Raw genomic sequence first — 26,328 nt, forward strand, 5'->3', positions numbered from 1 at the left:
ATAAATAGCATTGAGTTGGGTAACGATAAACATCTGTTTTCAGCGCCACACTAGCCTCCTGGGTGAACGTGCGTCTTACAATGCATTGTGTTATCTGAATACAGTAGTGGACAACAGCGATACCGAGCGTGGATTTACTGATGCATAGCTTCAGAAACAGAGCCACCAGTATTATCATAAGAACTCTCCTGAGTTAATAGCAACCCTTTAGGAAATGAGGCCTGGTGTGGTGTTTCCATTTGCAGTGCATTAAGCTAGAGCGCTGCGCGGAGGGGAGACTGGTCTTCCTGGCGTCTGGCAGCAGTGTCTGCTATCTGTGCAGCAGATCTTGTCTTTAAGGGCCCAAGATTGGGATGAAAACACTTGAAGAGAAGATCTGTCACTTGTGACAAGTGACAGATCTTCTCTTCAAGTGTTTTCATCCCAAAAGAGTCGATCAAGCCCTCCCCGGGAGACCCTCATCCCCCCACTCTACACTTCAAGTTCCACCAGGTCTGTTGCTGTACAGATTTCCCCGTCTCCACACAAGATGTCCGTCTGCGCGGAACTGCATCCCCCCAATCTCCTCCCCACAGCTTCGTCACTGAAATAAGGTGTGAAAGGGCATCCAGAGGCCGAGAAACCAAAGTGAACAGAAACAAAAAAAAACAAGCATTGGCAAAGCCTGATCTATTGGCTTTATCAATGTTTTTCAAACAGGTTGCACAGAAGCGCTCGCTGGCTGCTGTGCAACGTAGCTTAAAGGAAAGAGAATAATAGCGCTATGACGCGACAGGTGTGGACTGTCATACCGCTTTAATATTTTCTTTACTTTTAGTCAGGGCTTTAAGTGGGATGAAAAAAAGTAGGGGGGTCCCTAAAAGGAGCATGGCCTCTGTATAGGCATGGCTTAACCACATAAACTATTTTTCTGTCATTCTCATAGCTGGTATTTTGGTGTCTCTCTGACCTTATTGAATCCAAATATAACAACATAACAACTGACATACACCTAAAACCAGTAAGAATCACGTATTTTCTTTGACAGTGGTTGTCTGTGTGTGCTCTGCAGAGAGAGGCCAAGGACTGGACAACCATGCATTGTGATTGTGAACACCTTTTTGGGCCACTGACAGGCAATGCAAGAGAAACTCGCACTGCCTTCAGCCTCACCTCTGGACCTCTTAAACTTGGCCGTTATAAACTTCTGGCGGCAACTCATTTCAAAGCATGCGCTACATTAAAGCTAATAATAGCTGTGGTAGCCAACAAACCATGCTCTGTGTGCAACATAGATCTCACTACAAGTGACCTTTAAAATTCAAACCAAGCTTGCAACACAGCGGACATCTCTTTTCTCTGCACTGTCCATGCAAACCCCTGAGCTCAGAAGAACCCGTCCGTACAATAATAACCATGCGCTGTTAGCGTGAGTTTAAGATCTCAGTTCGTACCCTCTCAAAGTGAGCTGCAGGCTGAAAACACCATGCGCTCTTTGGTGTGAGGTCACAGTGCAAACCATAACACGCCCTTCAAACGAGCTGCAGCAGAAGGCAGTAGTAGTATTTCAATGTGAGTGCAAATTTCAATACATCACAGGCTGTGCGTGAGGTGCAGTTCAACACCCGCGATATCTGACTGGTGTGACCTGTTGTTCTTAACACTGCATTTTTCAAGTGAATGCAGATTTTACACTAACAGCTCCATACTTCTTGTTGCCTTGCCCCCAAATTCGCTAAGGCCACCCCATCGACATTTTTTATGCACTTCAACGTCCAAGCTGCAGATCTTCATAAGCTGCACTCTGTGGGCTGCAGTTCCCAATATCCGGCTGTTTGTGAGAAGAACTGCATTTATCAGCACCCTATGAGCTGCTGTTATCAATAGTAATATGCTGGATAAAACCCCCCAGTGCATCCCGGGAATACCTAAGCAAACAGAGCAGGGGCAGGGGGAAATAAAGCAATTGGTTAGCGAACCATGTGCTCTGAAGTGAACATTTTTTTTAATCTGGCCCTGATCTCGACCTGCGCCAAAACAGGGCAACAACACAGGGTGGAGTACAGTTTATGGAGCAGCAGTCAAGCAAGCAGGAAAATCCACGACGCGGCAGCAGCACCAGGCCTGGGCAGCACGTTTCCCTTTTCCAGCCTTCTGTGTGACTAATTTAGGAACACCGGCTGGGCCTTTCACTGTCTGGCCAGCTGCGTGTGAAAGTACAAAGGCCCGGCCAGTGTTCCTTTCCTTCTATTAGTCAAGTGAAGTCACTGTGTCCTGTCACACACGCTTTCATTCAAGCTGCAGTGCTGAAGCTGCAGCCATCGTCACCTTAGTCGGGTCAGGTCACTCGGATGTGTGCAACACTTACTTAGTCAGTGCAGGTGCTCCGTGCTCGCTGTCCCAGGAGCTCAAATGATGTTCTCTCGCTCCGAGTCAGACTCGTGACTGGCGGCACTGAAACAAACTGGAAAATTCTGGATTGACCCCTCCCCCAGACCCCAGCACACCAATCACTGTTAAAACAACAAGTGTTACTGGGTCTGTCTCCAGGAAGAGGCAGAGGCCCCTGCCACACCCCATTACTTTCACCGAAGCTGGACTGGCCTGCCCCCAGCCATTGGAATGAATGGGAAGCTTCTGACTCCTCCCTGGGCTTTACTAAATTCACCCAAATTAAAAGCTGTATTCTGGCAGTGATACGCAGATCCTGCCCATCTGTGTGTCATTACTGCTCTGCTTTCTGGCTCAAGGTCGAAGAAATCTTCGCCCAGCCAAAAGCATGTGCAGCAGGGCCCCTGAGCCAAGAGCCATCATCCCCCACCCCCTCAAAGAAAAACCCGGATTTCCCCATGTTTGTTCACTGAGCAGCCAGCATAATTTATTACTAGCTGCTCTGTGTTCCAACTCACATTTTTTTAATCCCCCAAGGGTGGCAGGGCGGCGCCCATCTCGCCCATGAACACCAGCCTCCACTGTCAGTATGAGTGTCTGAGTGTCTGTATGGTTTGGTGGGGGGTATTATGTAGTGCATAGGTGCATGAATGAGTGACTCACTGTTTGTATGTGTTGAAGACAGCATGTGTGCAGGACTGTATGGGTGGATGAGTGTGTGCATGGATGTGTTAGTGAGTGAATGACTGTCTCAATAGTGTCTTTATGAGTAACTACATATGTTTTAAACTAGTATATGTGACTATTGGTGTATATAAGTGAGTATATGTGAGAGTGAGAGATTGAAAGAGTTCCTGTATGAATAAGTATGTGTTTCTATAAGTGATTGTTTAAAAGACTAAGTATGTGTAAGTTTCTGTAGAAGTAAGTGTGGTGGTGTGTTTATAACTGTATATGCAAGTAAATGGATGTTTGATTCTTTATTAGCATGAGTGACTATGTGTGTGAGTAACTCTATGGATGAGTGGCGTTATGTAACAGGATGTATAGGTGTATGAGTACATATGATGAGTGAGTACATGTATGAGTGACTGTACAGGACTGTTGGTGAATGAGTGGATGTGTATGTGGATCTTAGAATTACTGAATAGGTTGTTGTAACTGGTATTGGTATGTCCATTGTTTTGAAAATTTTAGTTTCTATTTTTGAATGTGTGTATCAAAGGTTATATTAGGGGGAGAGGAGGTCTGCCACTCTATCACAAGGATGATGTCATCAGTGATGTCATGAGTGATGTCACTGACCATGTCATGAGTGATGCAATATGTGACGTCATCAGCAGTGCATTGTGGGCGCGCGAGTTATAGTTAGCTGAACTAACTATAACGGGGGAATTTCAATGGTTTTGTACGACTGAAAAGTCCAGCTAACTATAACACCCCTAAAACCTATGGTTTTTCAGTGAATTTCTAAGGTTTTTTAAATGCTAATTCCTAACTATAACGTGCCTGAAACCTATGGTTTTTTCAGTGAATTTCAAAGTTTTTTTAAATGCTAATTTCTAACTATGCCTACAGAGATAGAACATGTGAAGAAAGAAGAAACAACGCACAGAAAGAAAAAAAAGGAATGCAGAAAGAAGCAACAGAAGTCCTCAAAGACGAAGAAAAGTGCAGGATGAAGGATAACGTGCAGAAAGAACAAACAGAAGAGCAGAAAGAAGCCTTGTTGCAAAATCATCATGTACCCTTAACTTTTTCAGACGGATACTGGTGGTTACTGAGTCCGACTAACCAGTCCTAGAGCCAGTGCTATGTTAAAAGATACTCAGAATACAGTGAAAACACCTACATACACTAGGGAACACTATTCTTTGGGGTCCCCTTGTGATTAGCATGCCCTCATCTGTAAGCCCCTAGTATATAATAGGGCAGGGGATAAAAACTACCTCTTAAAACGCACCACAGGGCGTGTTTGCACACATCACCTCAGGCCCGTCCCCTCCCTTCCCCACTGTGTAAACACGCCCTGTGGCTGTTTTAAGTTGGAAGATTAAGTCCCCTTGAATCCTGAGGGTCCCTAGGGTCCAACTAGACCACTAGGTACCTCCAGTAAGCGCCACAGAGCTGCGTTGCAGAAAGGTGCAAAAAGTGGCACGGTCTAGACCACCTCTCTGCAACGCAGCGCAGTGGCGCTTACTGGAAGCACCTGGTGGGCTAGTTGGCCCCCAGGGTCCCTCAGGATTGAAGGGGAATTATTTCCCCAACTTAAAACGCGCAAATGGGCTTGTTTGCACACGTTAACTCAGGCCCCGTCCCCTCCCTTCACCACTGTGTAAACACGCCCTGTGGCCTTTTTTAGATGGGAGATTAAGTTCATTTGAATCCTGAGGGTCCCTAGGGTACAACTAGCCCACTGGGTACCTCCAGTAAGCTCCACAGAGCTGCGTTGCAGAAAGGTGTAAAAAGTAGCACGGCCTGGACCACCTCTCTGCAACGCAGCTCAGTGGCGCTTACTGGAAGCACCTGGTGGGCTAGTTAGCCCCCAGGGGCCCTCAGGATTGAAGGGAAATTATTTCCCCAACTTAAAACGCACCATAGGGCGTGTTTGCACATGTCACCTCAGGCCCCGTCCCCTCCCTTCCCCACTTTGTAAACATGCCCTGTGGCCATTTTTTAAGTTGGGAGATTAAGTCCCCTTGAACCCTGAGGGTCCCTAGGGGCAAAATAACCCACTAGGCACATCCAGTAAGCGCCATTGCAGAGAGCTGTAAAAAGGGCACGGCCTGCACCACCTCTCTGCAACGCTGAGCAGTGGCGCTTACTGAAAGCACCTGGTGGGCTAGTTGGCCCCCAGGGTCCCTCAGGATTGAAAGGGAATTATTTCCCCAACTTAAAACGCGCCACAGGGCGTGTTTGCACATGTCATCTTAGACGCCGTCCCCTCCCTTCACCACTGTGTAAACGCGCCCTGTGGCCGTTCTAAGTTGAGAGATTAAGTCCCCTTGAATCCTAAGGGTCTCTAGGGTCAAACTAGCCCACTAGGTACCTCCAGTAAGCACCACAGAGCTGCGTTGCATAGAGGTGTAAAAAGGGGCGTGGCCTCAGAACACCTGTCTGCAACGCAGCTCCCTGGCGCATACTGGGGATACCTGTTGGGCTAGATGGCCCTCAGGGACCCTCAGTATTGAAGGGGAATTAATTCCCTAACTCACAACTGGCCAGGGGGCGCGTTTGCAGAGTGCTGCAAGGAGGGGGCGTGGCCTCCGGCGCGATGCCGGTCTTTTATTTATTTTATTTTTTTAAGAAGGAGGGCTGTGTGGCCCCCCTTCTTTTTCTAATTTATTGGCCCTGGGGACCCCATCTCCCAGGGCCCCCCTCCTCAGGCCACTTATGGCCCCGGGGACCCCATCCCCCGGGGCCGGCCTTTGTTTTTTATTATTTTTTAAAAATATATATTTACAGAAACACCTAGGACATGCTGGACAAACCATATGTACCTATCACCATGACGATTTGCGTGATATTCATTAAAATCGTGAGAACTGATTGGCTGTCAGCACTTCATCCAAGAAGTGTTGGCAGCCATCTTGGGACCAATATACATGATAGCACCTCATTAAAAAGCATTGCAGTTAATAGAAGTTTTTAACACTTTAGTTACATTATAAATCATTTGTTGATGGTACCATACTCATTTTAGGAATTATGGTATGTTCTAAGGTGATTTTACCATGTGAAAAAGCCTTCTGCTGGGATATCATGAATCATGTTTGAGAGAAAACTATTTTCTCATGCTTTTCCCACAGAGGTTTGGAAGGAGATGTATGAGCTAAACTGAGAGCATATTTTATGTAAATTCACATTATCTTTCTCAGTCATGTGAGAATGAAGTCTGACATTCTCAGTAAAACATGTACATCCAACAAGGGCAGAGACTGTCAGTTGATTCCTTTGCGTTCTACTGCAGCTACCCAGAGTGTTCCAAAGAACAACTAGAGCGCTAACAGTCCTACTTATGACAAAAGTAAGGCACACCTGAAGCCATCTTGATTGGAATAAAGTGGTAACTCTTAAAACATTTAATTTAAAAAGGAACAAAATGAGGGGGTTCATTTTGCCATAGAAAGTATTATTAGTGCTGCAGAAAGACAAATTAGGGCACATTTTGAGTGACTTCTCAAATCCTCTTCTATTTCATTAAAAAATTCTGACATGCAGACTGAAACATGCACTTTCAATACCAGCAGAAGACTTCCCTGGTGAGCAGTAGCTTTACTACAGTGATCTAATGAGCAACTAGAGAGCTAACATTCTGAATTCATGGCAAATGTGTGACACATCTGAATGCCTTCTTGATGGAATCTAAGTAAAAAACTGAAAGTATTCCTACTGAAGAGACTGTAGTAAATGAGGAAATTAGGAAACTTCATAACAAATAAGTTTCTCGAGATGGCCACCAGAGACAAAAGAGCGTAAATATAACACAAATATCACCCAGATGTAGCCCAAGTATAGCCCAATGACAGAATGTCCCAGAGTGTTCCAAAGAACAACTAGGGCGCTAACAGTCTTACTTATGACACAAGTATTGCACACCTGAAGCCATCTTGATTGAAATAAAGTGGTAACGCTTAAAACATTTAACTTGCAAAGGACCACAATGAGGGAGTTCATTTTGCCATAGAAATTATGATTAGTGCTGCAGAAAGAAAAATTAGGGCAAATTTTGACTTCTCAAATCCTCTTCTATTTCATTAAAAAATTCTGACCTGCAGACTGAAACATGCACTTTGAATACCAGCAGCAGACTTCCCTGGTGAGCAGAAGCTTTACTACAGTGATCTAATGAGCAACTAGAGTGCTGCCATTCAGAATTTATGGCAAATGTGTGACACATCTGAATGCCTTCTTGATGGAACCAAAGTAAACAAGCATTGAGAATGCAATAGGTCTCGCCCTCGTTTAAGTTAAAGCAATTCTGTTTGTAATTAGGTGGCTTTTTAGCTTTGTTTTTCAAACTTTCATGTACATAAGATGCATATATGTATATGTATATGTATGCATGCATTTATATTTGTATTTATACAGATTAGCAGAATATATATGTTTATATATGTATGCATATATACACACATACATATATATTTATAAATGCATATGCATATATATGCATATATATGTGCATATGTGTCCGTGTAGAGTGAGATAGAGAGAGGTAGAGAGGTAGAGAGTGAGGTAGAGAGAGGTAGAGAGGTAGAGAGTAGAGAGTGAGTAATAGAGAGTAGAGAGCGAGTAGTAGAGAGTAGTAGAAAGAGTAGCTGCGAGTGAGTAGTAGAGAGTGGTAGAGTGAGTAGTAGAGAGTGAGTAGTAGAGAGTAGTAGAGAGTGAGTATTAGAGAGTATTAGAGAGTGAGTAGTAGAGAGTGAGTAGTAGAGAGTGAGTACTAGAGATTAGTAGAGAGTGCGTAGTAGAGTGAGTAGTAGAGAGTAGTAGAGAGTAGTAGAGAGTGAGTAGTAGAGAGTAGTAGAGAGTGAGTAGTAAAGAGTGAGTAGTAGTGAGTAGCAGAGAGTGAGTAGTGGAGAGTAGTAGAGAGAGAGTAGTAGAGAGTGAGTAGTAGAGAGTGAGCAGTAGAGAGTAGTAGAAAGAGAGTAGTAGAGACAGTAGTAGAGAGTAGTAGATAGTGAGTAGTAGAGAGTGAGTGAGTAGTAGCGAGAGAGTAGTAGAGAGTGAGTAGTAGAGAGTGAGCAGTAGAGAGTGAGTAGTAGAGAAAGTAGTAGAGAGTGAGAAGAAGAGAGAAAGAGAGAGAGTAGTAGAGTAATAGAGAGTGAGTAGTAGAGAGTAGTAGAGAGCGAGTAGTAGAGGGAGAGTAGTAGAGAGTAGTAGAGTGAATAGTAGAGAGTGAGTAGTAGAGAGAGAGTAGAAGAGAGTGAGTAGTAGAGTAGTAGAGAGTCAGTGGTAGAGAGTAGGAGAGAGTGAGTACTAGCGAGTGAGTAGTAGAGAGAGGGTAGTAGAGAGAGTAATGGAAAGTAAGTAATACAGAGAGTAGTAGAGAGTATTAGAGAAGTACAGAGTGGGTAGTAGAGAGTGAGTAGTGGAGAGTGAGTAGTAGAGAGTAGTAGAGAGGCAGTAGTAGAGAGTGAGTAGTAGAGAGTGAGTAGAAGAGAGAGAGTAGTAGAGAGTGAGTAGTAGAGAGAGCAGTAGAGTGAGTAGTAGAGAGAGTAGTAGAGGGAGAGTAGTACAGAGTGAGTAGTAGAGAGTAGTAGAGTAGTAGAGAGTGAGTAGTAGAGAGAGAGTAGTAGAGAGTAGTAGAGAATGAGTAGTAGAGAGTAAGTGGTAGAGAGTAGTAGAGAGTGAGTAGTAGAGAGTGAATAGTAGTGAGTAGTAGAGAGTGAGTGTAGAGAGTGAGTAGTAGAGAGAGGGTAGTAGAGTGAGTAGTGGAGAGTGAGTAGTAGAGAGAGTAGTAGAGAGTAGTAGAGTCGTACAGAGTGAATAGTAGAGAGTGAGTAGTGGAGAGTGAGTAGTAGAGAGTAGTAGAGAGCCAGTAGTAGAGAGTGAGTAGTAGAGAGTGAGTAGTAGAGAGTAGTAGAGTGAGTAGTAGAGTGAGTAGTAGAGAGAGTAGTAGAGAGAGAGTAGTAGAGAGTGAATAGTGGAGAGTAGTAGAGAGTAGTAGAGAGTGAGTAGTAGGGAGTGAGTAGTAGAGAATGGTAGAGAGTGAGTAGTAGAGAGTGAGTAGTAGAGAGTAAGTAGTAGAGAGTAGTAGAGAGTGAGTAGTAGAGAGTGAGTAGTAGAGAGTAGTAGAGTAGTAGAGAGTAGTAGAGTAGTAGAGAGAGAGTAGTAGAGAGTGAGTAGTAGAGTAGTAGAGAGTAGTCAGCCAGTGTCAGTCATTCAGTGTCAGTCAGTGTCAATGTCAGTCAGTGTCAGTCAATCAGTGTCAGTCAGTGTCAGTGTCAGTCAATCAGTGTCAATCAGTGCCAATCAGTCAGTGTCAGTCAGTCAGTGTCAGTCAGTCAGTGTAAGCTAGAGCAGCTCTGCTGACCTGGTTCTCTGCTTCTAAAGCAGCTCTGCTGACCTGGTTTCTCTGGCTCTAAAGCAGGTCTGCTGACCTAGTTCTCTGGCTCTAGAGCAGCTCTACTGCCTAGTTCTTAGGCTACAAAGCAGCTCTGCTGATCTGGTTCTCTGGCTCTACAAAAGCTCTGCTGACCTGGTTCTCTGGCTCTAAAGCAGCTTTGCTGACCCGGTTCTATGGCTCCAAAGCAGTTCTGCTGACATTGTTCTCTAGCTCTAGAGCAGCTCTGCTGAGCTGGTTCTGTCCCTCTAGAGCAGCTCTGCTGACCTGGTTCTCTCCATCTAAAACAGCTCTACTGAACTGGTTTTTCTGGCTCTACAGCAGGTCTGCTGACCTGGTTCTCTGGCTCTAAAGCAACTCTGCTGACCTCGTCCTATGGCTCTAAAGCAGCTCTGCTGATATGGTTCACTGGCTCTAGAGCAGCTCTGCTGACCTGGTTCTCTGGCTCTAAAGCAGCTCTTCTGGCCTGGTTCTCTGGCTCTAAACCAGCTCTGCTGACCTGGTTCTCTCCCTTTAAAGCAGCTCTGCTGACCTGGTTTCTCTGGCTCTCCAGCAGCTCTGCTGACCTGGTTCTATGGCTCTAGAGCAGCTCTCCCTACCTAGTTCTTAGGCTCTAGAGCAGCTCTGCTGACCTGGTTCCCTTGCTCTAAAGCAGCTCTGCTGACCTGGTTCTACGGCTCTAAAGCAGTTCTGCTGACATTGTTCTCTAGCTCTAGAGCAGCTCTGCTGAGCTGGTTCTGTCCCTCTAGAGCCGCTCTGCTGACCTGGTTGTCTCCATCTAAAACAGCTCTACTGAACTGGTTTCTCTGGCTCTACAGCAGGTCTGCTGACCTGGTTCTCTGGCTCTAGAGCAGCTCTGCTGACCTGGTTCTTAGGCTCTAGAGCAGCTCTGCTGACCTGGTTCTCTGGCTCTAAAGCAACTCTGCTGACCTCGTCCTATGGCTCTAAAGCAGCTCTGCTGACCTGGTTCTCTGGCTCTAGAGCAGCTCTGCTGACCTGGTTCCCTTGCTCTACAGCAGCTCTGCTGACCTGGTTCTATGGCTCTAAAGCAGTTCTGCTGACCTGGTTCTCTGGCTCTAGAGCAGCTCTGCTGACCTGGTCCCTTGACTCTAAAGCAGCTCTGCTGACCTGGTTCTCTCCCTCTAAAGCAGCTCTGATGATCTGGTTCTCTCGCTCTAAAGCAGATCTACTGACCTGGGGGCAGATTTATGACGACTGGCGCATCCCTGCATATCAGCAGGGAGGCGCCAGTTATTATGCGCCACAGCTGCGCCACCATGGATGCGCCGCATTTATAATGCGGCGCATCATGGGGCAAAAACGGCACAGATGCGTGACGCATCTGTGCCGAAAAGTGGCGCATTGCTGGAGTTGCGTCGCAAGCGCGACGCAGCTCCAGCAATGATCTGGGGGGCCCTATCTGTACAATGCTGCGTCAATCCTTACGCCTGCTTCAAGCTGGCGCAGGGTTTTGACGCAGCATGGGCCTAAAAGTGACTGAGTGAAATCTTGTAGATTTCACTCAGCCACTTTTAGGAGGCGTTCCTGCGCCGGAACGCCCCCACCTGCCCTGGAACGCCTACATGTGGCGCAGGGCTTTACAACGTGACGCATCTGGGAGATGCGTCACGTTTGTAAATGCCCCGCACCATGGCGCAGGATTTGCGCCGCTGCTGCGTCACAAAAGTGACGCAACGGCGGCGCAAAAGTGCCGCAAGTGCAACATAAATCTGCCCCTAGGTTTCTCTGGCTCTACAGCAGCTCTGCTGACCTGGTTCTCTGGCTCTAGAGCAGCTCTGCTGACCCGGTTCTCTTCCTCTAGAGCAGCTCTGCTGACCTGGTTCTATGGCTCTAAAGCAGCTCTGCTGACCTGGTTCTCTGGCTCTAAAGCAGCTCTGCTGACCTGGTTCTCTCCCTCTGAAGCAGCTCTGCTGACCTGGTTTCTCTGGCTCTAGAGGAGCTCTGCTTACCTGGTTCTCTGGCTCTAAAGCAGCTCTGCTGACCTGGTTCTCTCCCTCTAGAGCAGCTCTGCTGACCTGGTTCTATGGCTCTAAAGCAGCTCTGCTGACCTGGTTCTCTCCCTCTAAAGCAGCTCTGCTGACCTGGTTTCTCTGGCTCTAGAGGAGCTCTGCTGACCTGTTTCTCTGGCTCTAAAGCAGTTCTGCTGACCTAGTTCTCTTCCTCTAAAGCAGCTCTGCTGACCTGGTTTCTCTGGCTCTACAGCAGCTCTGATGACCTGGTTTTCGGCCTCTAGAGCAGCTCTGCTGACCTGGGTCTCTGGCTCTAGAGCAGCTCTGCTGACCTGGTTCTCTGGCTCTACAACGGCTCTGCTGACCTTGTTTCTCTGGCTCTACAGCAACTCTGCTGACCTAGTTCTCTGGCTCTACAACGGCTCTGCTGACCTGGTTTCTCTGGCTCTCCTGCAGCTCTGCGGACCTGGTTCTCTGCACTCACGATGCACGCACCCGACTTCACAAAAATATATTTAAAAATAATAAGTTTATTATAAGTACAAATATATTATTTTTATGAATATCTTAGATAATCTCTTGCCCAAATATGTATATTAAAGACACATACATATCATTTTGAAACAATGTTTTTTTGCGGGAGTCGTGCACCCAGCGCGCCCCAGCACATATATGACTTCATGTGGGACCCGCAGCCGTGCAAGCATCTCGTACCGTAATGCGCGTGTGTCGCAAATGTGTGGGAGCAGGACTAGCGGACTGGTCGCATACCAATCGCGCACATCATGTAAAGTTAAATGTATATGATGTAACTGAAAAACACGCAGCCGTCGCACACCGTATGCGGATCCTTCACGACTTTTCTAAAATGGCGGCTAGAATGTGCGCACCCACCATGATGTGTATGCCTTGAGTACGCGACTCCGAAAAAAAATAGGAAATAATATATATATATTAAAATAAAAAATGAAAACAAGAAAATTAATCAATATTTGTTTAAATTTTTAATAATTTTTGTTTTGAAATTTTCAGAAAAATATATAATGTTATTTAATGAATAAAATATTTATAAATAGTTTTAAAAAACTGTAGAAAATCAGTACAAAAAATAGGTACAACTACTATCACACTTAAAAATTAGCATTTAAAAACCTTTGAAATTCACTGAAAAAAAACCATAGGTTTCAAAGACGTTATAGTTAGACATTAGCATTTAAAAAAGCTTTCAAATTCACTGAAAAAACCATAGGTTTCAGGGGTGTTATAGTTAGCTGGCCATTTCACTCATACAAAACCATAGAAATTCCTCCGTTGTAGTTAGTTCTGCTAACTATTAACCTGCGCGCCCGCAATGCACTGCTGATGATGTCACATATTGCATCATTCTTGACATGGTCAGTGACATCACTGATGACATCACTGATGACATCTCAAATGACATCACTGATGACATCATCCACGTAACAATCTGATACACCTCATTATGCACTACTATAACCTTTCATCACTCACTGTAAAATACAGAGTACCATATTTGAAACCACTGACACACCAATACCAGTTACTACATGCCCACTCACTGATTCTTAAGTCTTCACACACAACTACCCATTCAACAACAGAATAATTTATACATGCAGACACTAATGAATAGAACACTATCAAATGCACTTATACACATATATAGACATTGACACATCAGCAGTCATTTTAGTCAGTTATGCAGTCATCCTACTCACTCATGAAAAAAATTAATCACACTTACATTTACTCACTTACACAATTATCCAACAACAACTCATTTATTCAAACACATAGTAACTCACAGTTAATATGTTAAAAAATCACCATTACTATTATACACTCATTCATATAGTTACTCTTACAATCACTGACTCTTATACATACTTATTTATTTACACCAACTCTCACATACAATGCCTTTTATTTTTTTACTTTGTTGAAGATGGACAACTAAAACATATATTCGCTCACCAACACACAAATAAATACACTCAGTCACCCAAACAACTGTTTCCACATGCACTCTTTAACCTATACACCTAGTCAATCAACCATTTACACATCTATGTGTAGAGTTACACACACCCCATCCAACCACACACAAACTCAGTGTCCCATACAAATACTCACCCAACTGATCAATAACTACTATACACACTCATGTAGCTAGTGACCAACTGATGCAGCATGTTATACAACAACAGAAACAGTGCTGCACACATTTACATAGTTTAGTTACTAATCCATGTATTAAGTGAGACACTTTTAATTACTCACTTAAACAGACAGTCAGACAGCTATTAAATCCTCCATCCAGACAGTTATATATCCACTCAATCTTCAATACAGATTGGTATATCTATAATACATATTTAAATTTCAAACTAAACCACATTCACTGGATGATGTTATCAGTGATGTCATTTGAGATGTCATCAGTGATGTCATCAGTGATGTCAGTGACCATGTCATGAATGATGCAATATGTGACATTATCAGCAGTGCATTGCGGGTGCGAGAGTTATAGTTAGCAGAACTAACTATAACAGAGGAATTTCTATGGTTTTGTACGAGTGAAATGTCCAGCTAACTATAACACCCCGGAAACCTATGGTTTTTTTCAGTGAATTTCTAACGGTTTTTAAACGCTAATTCCTAACTATAACATGCCTGAAACCTATGCTTTTTTCAGTGAATATATATATATATACAAACAAAAAGAGTGTCCCCTTGAAAAGAGCCACACAGCAGGTAGGTATGGTTTCAGCGTTTGATATTGGAAGCTGCAACGTCTTGTTGAAAACAAACATCTCAATAAAAGTCCTTATGCCGACGCGTTTCGTGCATTGTATGCACTTCTTCATGGGCGGACTGATGTGAGAGCGTCCAGCAGGCTACAGCACCTAATATACACGTGCCTCTCATCCAAGTGGGTGAAGACAGTCGCACTGACTTCTGGTCAACGAAGTGCTGTAGCATCTAATTCCTTTGAATTGTTTGCGCGCTGTCCCTGATAACTCTGAATAAAGTCGCCAGTGGGTTGATGCAGGTTTCAAACCAAGAAGGTTACACCATCTGACTCCCATTATGCACCTCCTGCACCTTGCTGTTGACGTCGGTTGGCGCCAGCAAGAACCGTGGACCACGGCAGGGCTCCTTTCGCGGCTGGACTGGCCGCAAATATCCTAACAAGAAGAGTGTCCCCTTGAAAAGAGCCTCTCAGCAGGCAGGTATGGTTTCAGCGCTTTAATATTGGAAGCTGCAACGTCCTGTTGAAAACAATCATCGCAATAAAAGTCCTTATGCAGACACGTTTCGTGCGTTGTACGCACTTCTCCATGGGTGGACTGATGTGAGAGCATCCAGCAGGCTACAGCACCTAATATACACGTGACTCTCATTCAAGTGGGTGAAGACAGTTGCACTGACTTCTGGTCAATGAAGTGCTGTAGCATCTATTTACTGTGAATTGCTTGCGCACTGTCACTGATAACTCTATATAAACTCCCCCGGTGGGTTGATGCAGGTTTCAAACCAAGGAGGTTACACCATCTGACACCCATAACGCACCTCCTGCACCTTGCTGCTGACGTCGGTTGGCGCCAGCAAGGACCGTGGTCCACGGCAGGGCTCCTTTCCCAGCTGGACTGGCCGCAAATATCCAAACAAGAAGAGTGTCCCCTTGAAAAGAGCCACTCAGCAGGTAGGTATGGTTTCAGCGCTTTAGTATTGGAAGCTGCAATGTCCTGTTGAAAACAAACTTTGCAATAAAAGTCCTCATCCCGACGCGTTTCGTGCGTTGTACGCACTTCTTTATGGGCGGACTGATGTGACAGCGTCCAGCAGGCTACAGCACCTAATATACACGTGACTCTCATCCAAGTGGGTGAAGACAGTCGCACTGACTTCTGGCCACTGAAGTGCTGTAGCATTTAATTACTGTGGATTGCTTGCGCGTTGTCAATGATGACTCTGTCTAAAGTCCCCTGTGGGTGGAAGCAGGTTTCAAACCAATGAGGTTACACCATCTGACTCCCATTACGCACCTCCTGCACCTTGCTGCTGACGACGGTTGGCGCCAGCAAGGACCGTGGACCACGGCAGGGCTCCTTTCACGGCTGGACAGGCCGCAAATATCCAAACAAGAAGAATGTCCTCTGGAAAAGAGCCACACAGCAGGTAGGTAAGGTTTCAGCACTTTAATATTGGAAGCTGCAAGGTCCTGTTGAAAACAAACATCGCAATAAAAGTTGTTATGCTGACGCGTTTCATGCATTGTACGCACTTCTTCATGGGCGGACTGATGTGAGAGCGTCCAGCAGGCTACAGCACCTAATATACCTGTGACTCTCATCCAAGTGGGTGAAGACAGTTGCACTGACTTCTGGTCAATGAAGTACTGTAGCATCTAATTACTGTGAATTGCTTGCGTGCTGTCACTGATAACTCTGTATAAAGTTCCCAGTGGGTTGATGCAGGCTTCAAACCAAGGAGGTTACATCATCTGAATCCCATTATGCACCTTCTGCACCTTGCTGCTGATGTCGGTTGGTGCCAGCAAGGACCGTGGACCATGGCAGGACTCCTGTTGCGGCTGGACTGGCCGCAAATATCCAAATAAGAAGAGTGTCCCCTTGAAAAGAGCCACTCAGCAGGTAGGTATGGTTTCAGCGCTTTAGTATTGGAAGCTGCGACGTCCTTTTGAAAACAAACATCACAATAAAAGTCCTTATGCCGACGCGTTTCGTGCATTGTACGCACTTCTTCATGGGTGGACTGATGTGAGAGCATACAGCAGGGTACAGCATCTAATATACATGTTACTCTCATCCAAGTGGGTGAAGACAGTCACACTGCCTTCTGGTCAATGAAGTGCTGTAGCATCTAATTACTGTGAATTGCTTGCGCGCTGTCACTGATAACTCTGTATAAAGTCCCCAGTGGGTTGATGCAGGTTTCAAACCAAGGCGGTTACACCAGCTGACTCCCATTACGCACTTCCTGCACCTTGCTGCTGACATCGGTTGGCGCCATCAAGGGCAGTGGACCACGGCAGGGCTCCTTTCATGGCTGGACTGGCCGCAAATATCCAAACAAGAAGAGTTTCTCCTTGAAAATAGCAACACCTCAGGTAGGTATGGTTTCAGCACTTTAATATTGGAAGCTGCAAGGTCCTGTTGAAAACAAACATCGCAATAAAAGTCGTTATGCCGACACGTTTCGTGCGTTGTACGCACTTCTTCATGGGTGGACTGATGTGAGAGCGTCCAGCAGGCTACAGCACCTAATATACACGTGACTCTCATCCAAGTGGGTGAAGACAGTCGCACTGACTTCTGGTCAATGAAGTGCTGTAGCATCTAATTACTGTAAATTGCTTGCGCGCTGTCACTGATAACTCTGTATAAAGACCCCAGTGGGTTGATGCAGGCTTCAAACCAAGGAGGTTACATCATCTGACTCCCATTATGCACCTTCTGCACCTTGCTGCTGATGTCGGTTGGTGCCAGCAAGGACCGTGGACCACGGCAGGACTCCTTTCTCGGCTGGAGTGACCGCAAATATCCACACAAGAAAAGTGTCCCCTTGAAAAGAGCCACTCAGCAGGTAGGTCTGGTTTCAGTGCTTTAGTATTGGAAGCTGCAACGTCCTGTTGAAAACAAACATCGCAATAAAAGTCCTTATGCCAACGCGTTTTGTGCGTTGTACACCCTTCTTCATGGGTGGACTGATGTGAGAGCGTCCAGCAGGCTACAGCACCTAATATACATGTGACTCTCATCCAAGTGGGTGAAGACAGTCGCACCTGACTTCTGGTCAATGAAGTGCTGGAGCATCTAATTACTGTGTATTGCTTGCGAGCTGTCACTAATAACTCTGTTTAAAGTCCCCAGTGGATTGATGCAGGTTTCAAACCAAGGAGATTACACCATCTGACTTCCATTACGCACCTACTGCACCTTGCTGCTGACGTCGGTTGGTGCCAGCAAGGACCGTGGACCATGGCAGGGCTCCTTTCGTGGCTGGACTGGCCGCAAATATCCAAATAAGAAAAGTGTCCCCTTGAAAAGAGCCACACAGCAGGTAGGTATGGTTTCAGGGCTTTAATATTGAAAGCTGCAACGTCCTGTTGAAAAAAAACATCGCAATACAAGTCCTTATGCCAACGCGTTTTGTGCGTTGTACGCACTTCTTCATGGGCAGAATGATGTGAGAGCGTCAAGCACGCTACAGCACCTAATATACACGTTACTCTCATCCAAGTGGGTGAAGACAGTCGCACTGACTTCTGGTCAATAAGGTGCTGTAGCATCTAATTACTGTGAATTGCTTGCGCACTGTCACTGATAACTCTGTATAAAGTCCATAGTGGGTTGATGCAGGTTTCAAACCAAGGAGGTTACACCATCTGACTCCCATTACGCACCTCCTGCACCTTGCTGCTGACGTCGGTTGGCGCCCCTACTTATGATAAACGTATGGCACACCTGAAGCCATCTGATTGGAATAAAGTGGGAACTCTTAAAACATTTAATCTAAAAAGGAACAAAATGAGGGGGTTCATTTTTCCATAGAAAGTATGATTAGTCCTGCAGAAAGAAAAATTCTAATCCTCTTCTATTTCATTAAAATATTCTGACATGCAGACTGAAACATGCACTTTCAATGCCAGCAGCAGACTTCCCTGATGAGCAGTAGCTTTACTACAGTGATCTAATAAGCAACTAGAGTGCTAACATTCTGAATTTATGGCAAATGTGTAACACATCTGAATGCCTTCTTGATGGAACCAAAGTAAACAAGCATTGAAAATGCAATAGGTCTCGCCCTCGTTTAAGTTAAAGCAATTCTATTTGTAATTATGTGGCTTTTTAGCTTTGCTTTTATCAGTGTTTTTCAAACTTTCATGTACATAACATGCATATGTATGCATATATGTATATGTATGCATGCATTTATATTTGTATTTATATAGATGTACAGATTATATATATATATATATATATATATATATATATATATATATATATATGTTTATATATTCACAGAAAAAAAACATAGGTTTCAGGGGTGTTATAGTTAGCTGGCCATTTCACTCGTACAAAACCTTAGAAATGTCTCCGTTATAGTTAGTTCTGCTAACTATAACTCACGCGCCCGCAATGTACTGCTGATGATGTCACATATTGAATCATTCATGACATGGTCAGTGACATCACTGATGACATCACTAATGACATCAGTGATGTCATCAGTGATGTCACTGACCATGTCATGAATGATGCAATATGTGACATCATCAGCAGTACATTGCGGGCGCGCAAGTTATTGTTAGCAGATCTAACTATAACGGAGGAATTTCTATGGTTTTGTACGAGTGAAATGGCCAGCTAACTATAACACTCTGAAACCTATGTTTTTTTCTGTGAATTTCTAAGGTTTTTTAAATGCTAATTTCTAACTATAACGTCTCTGAAACCTATGTTTTTTTCAGTCAATTTCAAAGCTTTCTTAAGTGCTAATTTCTAACTATAACGTCTCTGAAACCTATGGTTTTTTTCAGTGAATTTCAAAGGTTTTTTAGATGCTAATTTTTAAGTGTGATAGTAGTTATACCTATTTTTTTGTACTGATTTTTTACAGTTTCTTTAACTGTTTGTTTATAAATATTTTATTCATTAAATAATACTATATATTTTTCTGAAAATTGCAAAAATAATTTTTAAAAAACATTCATACTGCAATATTGATTTTTTTGCTTTTATTTTTTAGTTTAATATATTTATATTATTTTCTTTAAAAAAAAAATGTTTTCCAATTTTTTTTTGGAGTCGCGCACTCAAAGCGTACACATCACGGTGGGTACGCGGATTCTAGCCGCCATTTTAGAAAAGTTGTGAAGGATCCGCGTATGGTGAGCGATGGCTGCGTGTTTTTCAGTTACATTATATACATTTAATATTACGTGATGTGCGCTATTGGTATGCGACCAGTATGCGACTCCTGCTCCCGCGCATTCGTGACAAATGTGCATTACGGTACGAGATGCTTGTGCGGTGGGAGGTCCCGTGTGACGTCATATACATGATGGGGCGCGCTGGGTGCGCGACTCCCGCCAAAAAACAAATATGTTCCAAAATGATATGTATGTGTCTTTATTATACATATTAGGGCAAGAGATTATCTAAGATATTCATAAAAGTAATATATTTGTACTTATAATAAATGTATATTATTTTTAAATATATTTTCGCAAAGTCGGGTGCGTGCATCGTGAGCGCAGAAAACCAGGTCAGCAGAGCTGCTGTAGAGCCAGAGAAACCAGGTCAGCAGAGCCGTTGTAGAGCCAGAGAACCAGGTCAGCAGAGCTGCTCTAGAGCCTAAGAAGCAGGTAAGCAGAGCCGCTCTAGGACCAGAGACCCAGGTCAGCAGAGCTGCTCTAGAGCCAGAGACCCAGGTCAGCAGAGCTGGTCTAGAGGCCGAGAACAAGGTCAGCAGAGCTCCTGGAGAGCCAGAGAAACCAGGTCAACAGAGCTCCTTCAGAGGGAGAGAACCAGGTCAGCAGAACTGCTTTAGAGCCAGAGAACCAGGTCAGCAGAGCTGCTCTAGAGCCAGAGAACCAGGTCAGCCGAGCTGCCTGAGAGCCATAGAACCAGGTCAGCAGAGCTGCTCAAGAGGCAGAGAACCAGATCAGCAGAACTGCTTTAGAGCCAGAGAACCAGGTCAGCAGAGCTCTTTAGAGGGAGAGAACCAGGTCAGCAGATATGCTTTAGAGCCAGAGAACCAGGTCAGCAGAGCTGGTCTAGAGCAAGAGAACCAGGTCAGCAGAGCTGCTTTAGAGCCATAGAACCAGGTCAGCAGAGCTGCTTTAGAGCCAGAGAACCAGGTCAGCAGAGCTGCTCTAGAGGCAGAGATCCAGGTCAGCAGAGCTGCTCTAGAGCCAGAGAAACCAGGTCAGCAGAGCTGCTTTAGATGGAGAGAACCAGGTCAGCAGAGCTGCTCTAGAGCCAGAGAACCAGGTCAGCAGAACTGCTTTAGAGCCTTAGAACCAGGTCAGCACAGCTGCTCTAGAGGCAGAGAACCAGGTCAGCAGAGCTGATTTAGAGGGAGAGAACCAGGTCAGCAGAGCTGCTCTAGAGCCAGAAAACCAGGTCAGCAGAGCTGCTTTAGAGCCATAGAACGAGGTCAGCAGAGCTGCTTTAGAGCCAGAGAACCAGGTCAGCAGAGCAGCTCTAGAGCCTAAGAACCAGATCAGCCCAGCTGCTCTAGAGCCAGAGAACCAGGTCAGCAGAGCTGCTGTATAGCCAGAGAAACCAGGTCAGTAGAGCTGCTTTAGAGCGAGAGAACCAGGTCAGCAGAGCTACTTACAGGGAGAGAACCAGGTCAGCAGAGCTGCTTAAGAGCCAGAGAACCAGGTCAGCAGAGCTGCTTTAGAGCCAGAGAACCAGGTCAGCAGAGCTGCTCTAGAGCCAGAGAACCAAGTCAGCAGACCTGCTTTAGAGCCATAGAGCCAGGTCAGCAGAGCGGCTTTAGAGCCAGAGAACGAAGTCAGCAGAGCTTCTCTAGAGCCTAAGAACCAGGTCAGCAGAGCTGCTGTAGAGCCAGAGAAACCAAGTCAGTAAAGCTGCTTTAGAGCCAGAGAACCAGGTCAGCAGAGCTGCTCTAGAGCCAGAGAAACCAGGTCAGCAGAGCTGCTTTAGATGGAGAGAACCAGGTCAACAGAGCTGCTTTTGAGTCAGAGAACCAGATCAGCAGAGATGCTTAGAGCCAGAGAACCAGGTCAGCAGAGCTGCTTTAGAGCCATAGAACCAGGTCAGCAGAGCTGCTTTAGAGCCAGAGAACCAGGTCAGCCGAGCTGCTTTAGAGCCTAAGAACCAGATCAGCAGAGCTGCTCTTGAGCCAGAGAACCAGGTCAGCAGAGCTGCTGTAGAGCCAGAGAAACCAGGTCAGTAGAGCTGCTTTAGAGCGAGAGAACCAGGTCAGCAGAGCTGCTTTAGAGACAGAGAACCAGGTCAGCAGAGCTGCTCTAGAGCCAGAGAACCAAGTCAGCAGAGCTGCTTTAGAGCCATAGAACCAGGTCAGCAGAGCTGCTTTAGAGCCAGAGAACGAAGTCAGCAGAGCTGCTTTAGAGCCAGAGAACCAGGTCACCAGAGCTGCTCTAGAGCCTAAGAACCAGGTCAGCAGAGCTGCTCTAGAGGCAGAGAACCAGGTCAGCAAAGCTGCTGTAGACCCAGAGAAACCAAGTAAGTAGAGCTGCTTTAGAGGGAGAGAACCAGGTCAGCAGAGCTGCTCTAGAGACAGAGAACCAGGTCAGCAGAGCTGCTTTAGAGGGCGAGAACCAGCTCAGAAGAGCTGCTTTAGAGCCAGAGACCCAGGTCAGCAGAGCTGCTCCAGAGCCAGATAACCAGGTCAGCAGAGCTGCTTTAGAGCCACAGAACCAGGTCAGCAGAGCTGCTCTAGAGCCAGACAAAAAACCAGGTCAGCAGAGCTGCTTTAGAGGGCGAGAACCAGGTCCGCAGAGCTGTTTTAGAGCCAGATAACCAGGTCAGAAGAGCTGCTCTAGAGCCTAAGAACCAGATCAGCAAAGCTGCTCTAGAGCCAGAGAACCAGGTCAGCAGAGCTGCTGTAGAGCCAGAGAAACCAGGTCAGTAGAGCTGCTTTAGAGTGAGAGAACCAGGTCAGACAAGCTACTTTAGAGGGAGAGAGCCAGGTCAGCAGAGCTGCTTTGGAGCCAGAGAACCAGGTCAGCAGAGCTGCTTTAGAGCCAGAGAACCAGGTCAGCAGAGCTGTTCTAGAGCCAGAGAACCAAGTCAGCAGAGCTGCTTTAGAGGCATAGAGCCAGGTCAGCAGAGCGGCTTTAGAGCCAGAGAACGAAGTCAGCAGAGCTGCTCTAGAGCCTAAGAACCAGGTCAGCACAGCTGCTCTAGAGCCACAGAAACCAAGTCAGTAGAGCTGCTTTAGAGCCAGAGAACCAGGTCAGCAGAGCTGCTTTAGAGCCAGAGAACCAGGTCAGCAGAGCTGCTCTAGAGCCAGAGAAACCAGGTCAGCAGAGCTGCTTTAGATGGAGAGAAACAGGACAGCAGAGCTGCTTTTGAGTCAGAGAACCAGATCAGCAGAGCTGCTCTAGAATCAGAGAACCAGGTCAGCAGAGCTGCTTTAGAGCCATATAACCAGGTCAGCAGAGCTGCTCTAGAGGCAGAGAACCAGGTCAGCAGAGCTGATTTAGAGGGAGAGTACCAGATCGGCAGAGATGCTTTAGAGCCAGAGAACCAGGTCAGCAGAGCTGCTTTAGAGCCAGAGAACCAGGTCACCAGAGCTGCTCTAGAGCCTAAGAACCAGGTCAGCAGAGCTGCTCTAGAGGCAGAGAACCAGGTCAGCAAAGCTGCTGTAGACCCAGAGAAACCAAGTAAGTAGAGCTGCTTTAGAGGGAGAGAACCAGGTCAGCAGAGCTGCTCTAGAGACAGAGAACCAGGTCAGCAGAGCTGCTTTAGAGGGCGAGAACCAGCTCAGAAGAGCTGCTTTAGAGCCAGAGACCCAGGTCAGCAGAGCTGCTCCAGAGCCAGATAACCAGGTCAGCAGAGCTGCTTTAGAGCCACAGAACCAGGTCAGCAGAGCTGCTCTAGAGCCAGACAAAAAACCAGGTCAGCAGAGCTGCTTTAGAGGGCGAGAACCAGGTCCGCAGAGCTGTTTTAGAGCCAGATAACCAGGTCAGAAGAGCTGCTCTAGAGCCTAAGAACCAGATCAGCAAAGCTGCTCTAGAGCCAGAGAACCAGGTCAGCAGAGCTGCTGTAGAGCCAGAGAAACCAGGTCAGTAGAGCTGCTTTAGAGTGAGAGAACCAGGTCAGACAAGCTACTTTAGAGGGAGAGAGCCAGGTCAGCAGAGCTGCTTTGGAGCCAGAGAACCAGGTCAGCAGAGCTGCTTTAGAGCCAGAGAACCAGGTCAGCAGAGCTGTTCTAGAGCCAGAGAACCAAGTCAGCAGAGCTGCTTTAGAGGCATAGAGCCAGGTCAGCAGAGCGGCTTTAGAGCCAGAGAACGAAGTCAGCAGAGCTGCTCTAGAGCCTAAGAACCAGGTCAGCACAGCTGCTCTAGAGCCACAGAAACCAAGTCAGTAGAGCTGCTTTAGAGCCAGAGAACCAGGTCAGCAGAGCTGCTTTAGAGCCAGAGAACCAGGTCAGCAGAGCTGCTCTAGAGCCAGAGAAACCAGGTCAGCAGAGCTGCTTTAGATGGAGAGAAACAGGACAGCAGAGCTGCTTTTGAGTCAGAGAACCAGATCAGCAGAGCTGCTCTAGAATCAGAGAACCAGGTCAGCAGAGCTGCTTTAGAGCCATATAACCAGGTCAGCAGAGCTGCTCTAGAGGCAGAGAACCAGGTCAGCAGAGCTGATTTAGAGGGAGAGTACCAGATCGGCAGAGATGCTTTAGAGCCAGAGAACCAGGTCAGCAGAGCTGCTTTAGAGCCATAGAACCAGGTCAGCAGAGGTGCTTTAGAGCCAGAGAACCAGGTCAGCAGAGCTGCTCTAGAGCCTAAGAACCAGATCAGCAGAGCTGCTCTTGAGCCAGAGAACCAGGTCAGCAGAGCTGCTGTAGAGCCAGAGAAACCAGGTCAGTAGAGCTGCTTTAGAGCGAGAGAACCAGATCAGCAGAGCTACCTTAGAGGGAGAAAACCAGGTTAGCAGAGCTGCTTTGGAGACAGAGAACCAGGTCAGCAGAGTTGCTCTAGAGCCAGAGAACCAAGTCAGCAGAGCTGCTTTAGAGCCATAGAACCAGGTCAGCAGAGCTGCTTTAGAGCCAGAGAACGAAGTCAGCAGAGCTGCTTTAGAGCCAGAGAACCAGGTCACCAGAGCTGCTCCAGAGCCTAAGAACCAGGTCAGCAGAGCTGCTCTAGAGCCAGAGAACCAGGTCAGCAGAGCTGCTGTAGAGACGGGGAGAAACAAAGTTAGTAGAGCTGCTCTAGAGGGAGAAAAGCAGGTCAGCAGAGCTGCTCTAGAGCCAGAGAACCATGTCAGCAGAACTGCTGTAGAGCCAGAGAAACCAAGTAAGTAGAGCTGCTTTAGAAGGAGAGAACCAGGTCAGCAGAGCTGCTCTAGAATCAGAGAACCAGGTCAGCTGAGCTGCTTTAGAGCCATAGAACCAGGTCAGCAGAGCTGCTCTAGAGGCAGAGAACCAGGTCAGCAGAGCTGATTTAGAGGGAGAGTACCAGATCGGCAGAGATGCTTTAAAGCCAGAGAACCAGGTCAGCAGAGCTGCTTTAGAGCCATAGAACCAGGTCAGCAGACCTGCTTTAGAGCCAGAGAACCAGGTCAGCAGAGCTGCTCTAGAGCCTAAGAACCAGATCAGCAGAGCTGCTCTTGAGCCAGAGAACCAGGTCAGCAGAGCTGCTGTAGAGCCAGAAAAACCAGGTCAGTAGAGCTGCTTTAGAGCGATAGAACCAGATCAGCAGAGCTACCTTAGAGGGAGAGAACCATGTCAGCAGAACTGCTGTAGAGCCAGAGAAACCAAGTAAGTAGAGCTGCTTTAGAAGGAGAGAACCAGGTCAGCAGAGCTGCTCTAGAATCAGAGAACCAGGTCAGCTGAGCTGCTTTAGAGCCATAGAACCAGGTCAGCAGAGCTGCTCTAGAGGCAGAGAACCAGGTCAGCAGAGCTGATTTAGAGCCAGAGAACCAAGTCAGCAGAGCTGCTTTAGAGCCATAGAACCAGGTCAGCAGAGCTGCTTTAGAGCCAGAGAATGAAGTCAGCAGAGCTGCTTTAGAGCCAGAGAACCAGGTCACCAGAGCTGCTCTAGAGCCGAAGAACCAGGTCAGCAGAGCTGCTCTAGAGCCAGAGAACCAGGTCAGCAGAGCTGCTGTAGAGCCAGAGAAACCAAGTCAGTAGAGCTGCTCTAGAGGGAGAAAAGCATATCAGCAGAGCTGCTCTAGAGCCTAAGAACCAGGTCAGCAGAGCTGCTCTAGAGACAGAGAACCGGGTCAGCAGAGCTGCTTTGGAGGGAGAGAACCAGGTAAGCAGAGCTGCTTTAGAGGCAGAGAACCACATCAGCAGAGCTGCTCTAGAGCCAGAGAAACCAGGTCAGCAGAGCTGCTTTAGAGGGCGAGAACCAAGTCAGCAGAGCTGCTTTAGAGCCAGAGAACCAGGTCAGCAGAGCTGCTCTAGAGCCAGAGAACCAGGTCAGCAGAGCTGCTTTAGAGCCATGGAACCAGGTCAGCAGAGCTGCTCTAGAGCCAGAGAAACCAGGTCAGCAGAGCTGCTTTAGAGGGCGAGAACCAGGTCAGCAGAGCTGCTTTAGAGGCAGAGAACCAGGTCAGCAGAGCTGCTCTAGAGCCAGAGAACCAGGTCAGCAGAGCTGCTCTAGAGCCAGAGAACCAGGTCAGCAGAGCTGCTTTAGAGCCATAGAACCAGGTCAACAGACCTGCTTTAGAGCCAGAGAACCAGGTCAGCAGAGCTGCTCTAAAGCCAGAGAACCAGGTCAGCAGAGCTGCTGTAGAGCCAGAGAAGCCAGGTCAGTAGAGTTGCTTTAGAGCGAGAGAACCAGGCCAGCAGAGCTGCTTTAGATGGAGAGAACCAGGTCAGCAGAGCTGCTTTCGAGCCAGAGAACCAGGTCAATAGAGCTGCTCTAGAGCCAGAGAACCAAGTCAGCAGAGCTGCTTTAGAGCCATAGAACCAGGACAGCAGAGCTGCTTTAGAGCCAGAGAACCAAGTCAGCAGAGCTGCTCTAGAGCCTAAGAATGAGGTCAGCAGAGCTGCTCTAGAGCCAAAGAACCAGGTCAGCAGAGCTGCTGTAGAGCCAGAGAAACCAAGTCAGTAGAGCTACTTTAGAGGGAGAGAACCAGGCCAGCAGAGCTGCTCTAGAGGGAGAGAACCAGGTCAGCAGAGCTGCTCTAGAGCCAGAGAACCATGTCA

The sequence above is a fragment of the Triturus cristatus genome, chromosome 10, assembly GCF_964204655.1.
Source record: "Triturus cristatus chromosome 10, aTriCri1.1, whole genome shotgun sequence".
NCBI classification, from domain to species: domain Eukaryota; kingdom Metazoa; phylum Chordata; class Amphibia; order Caudata; family Salamandridae; genus Triturus; species Triturus cristatus.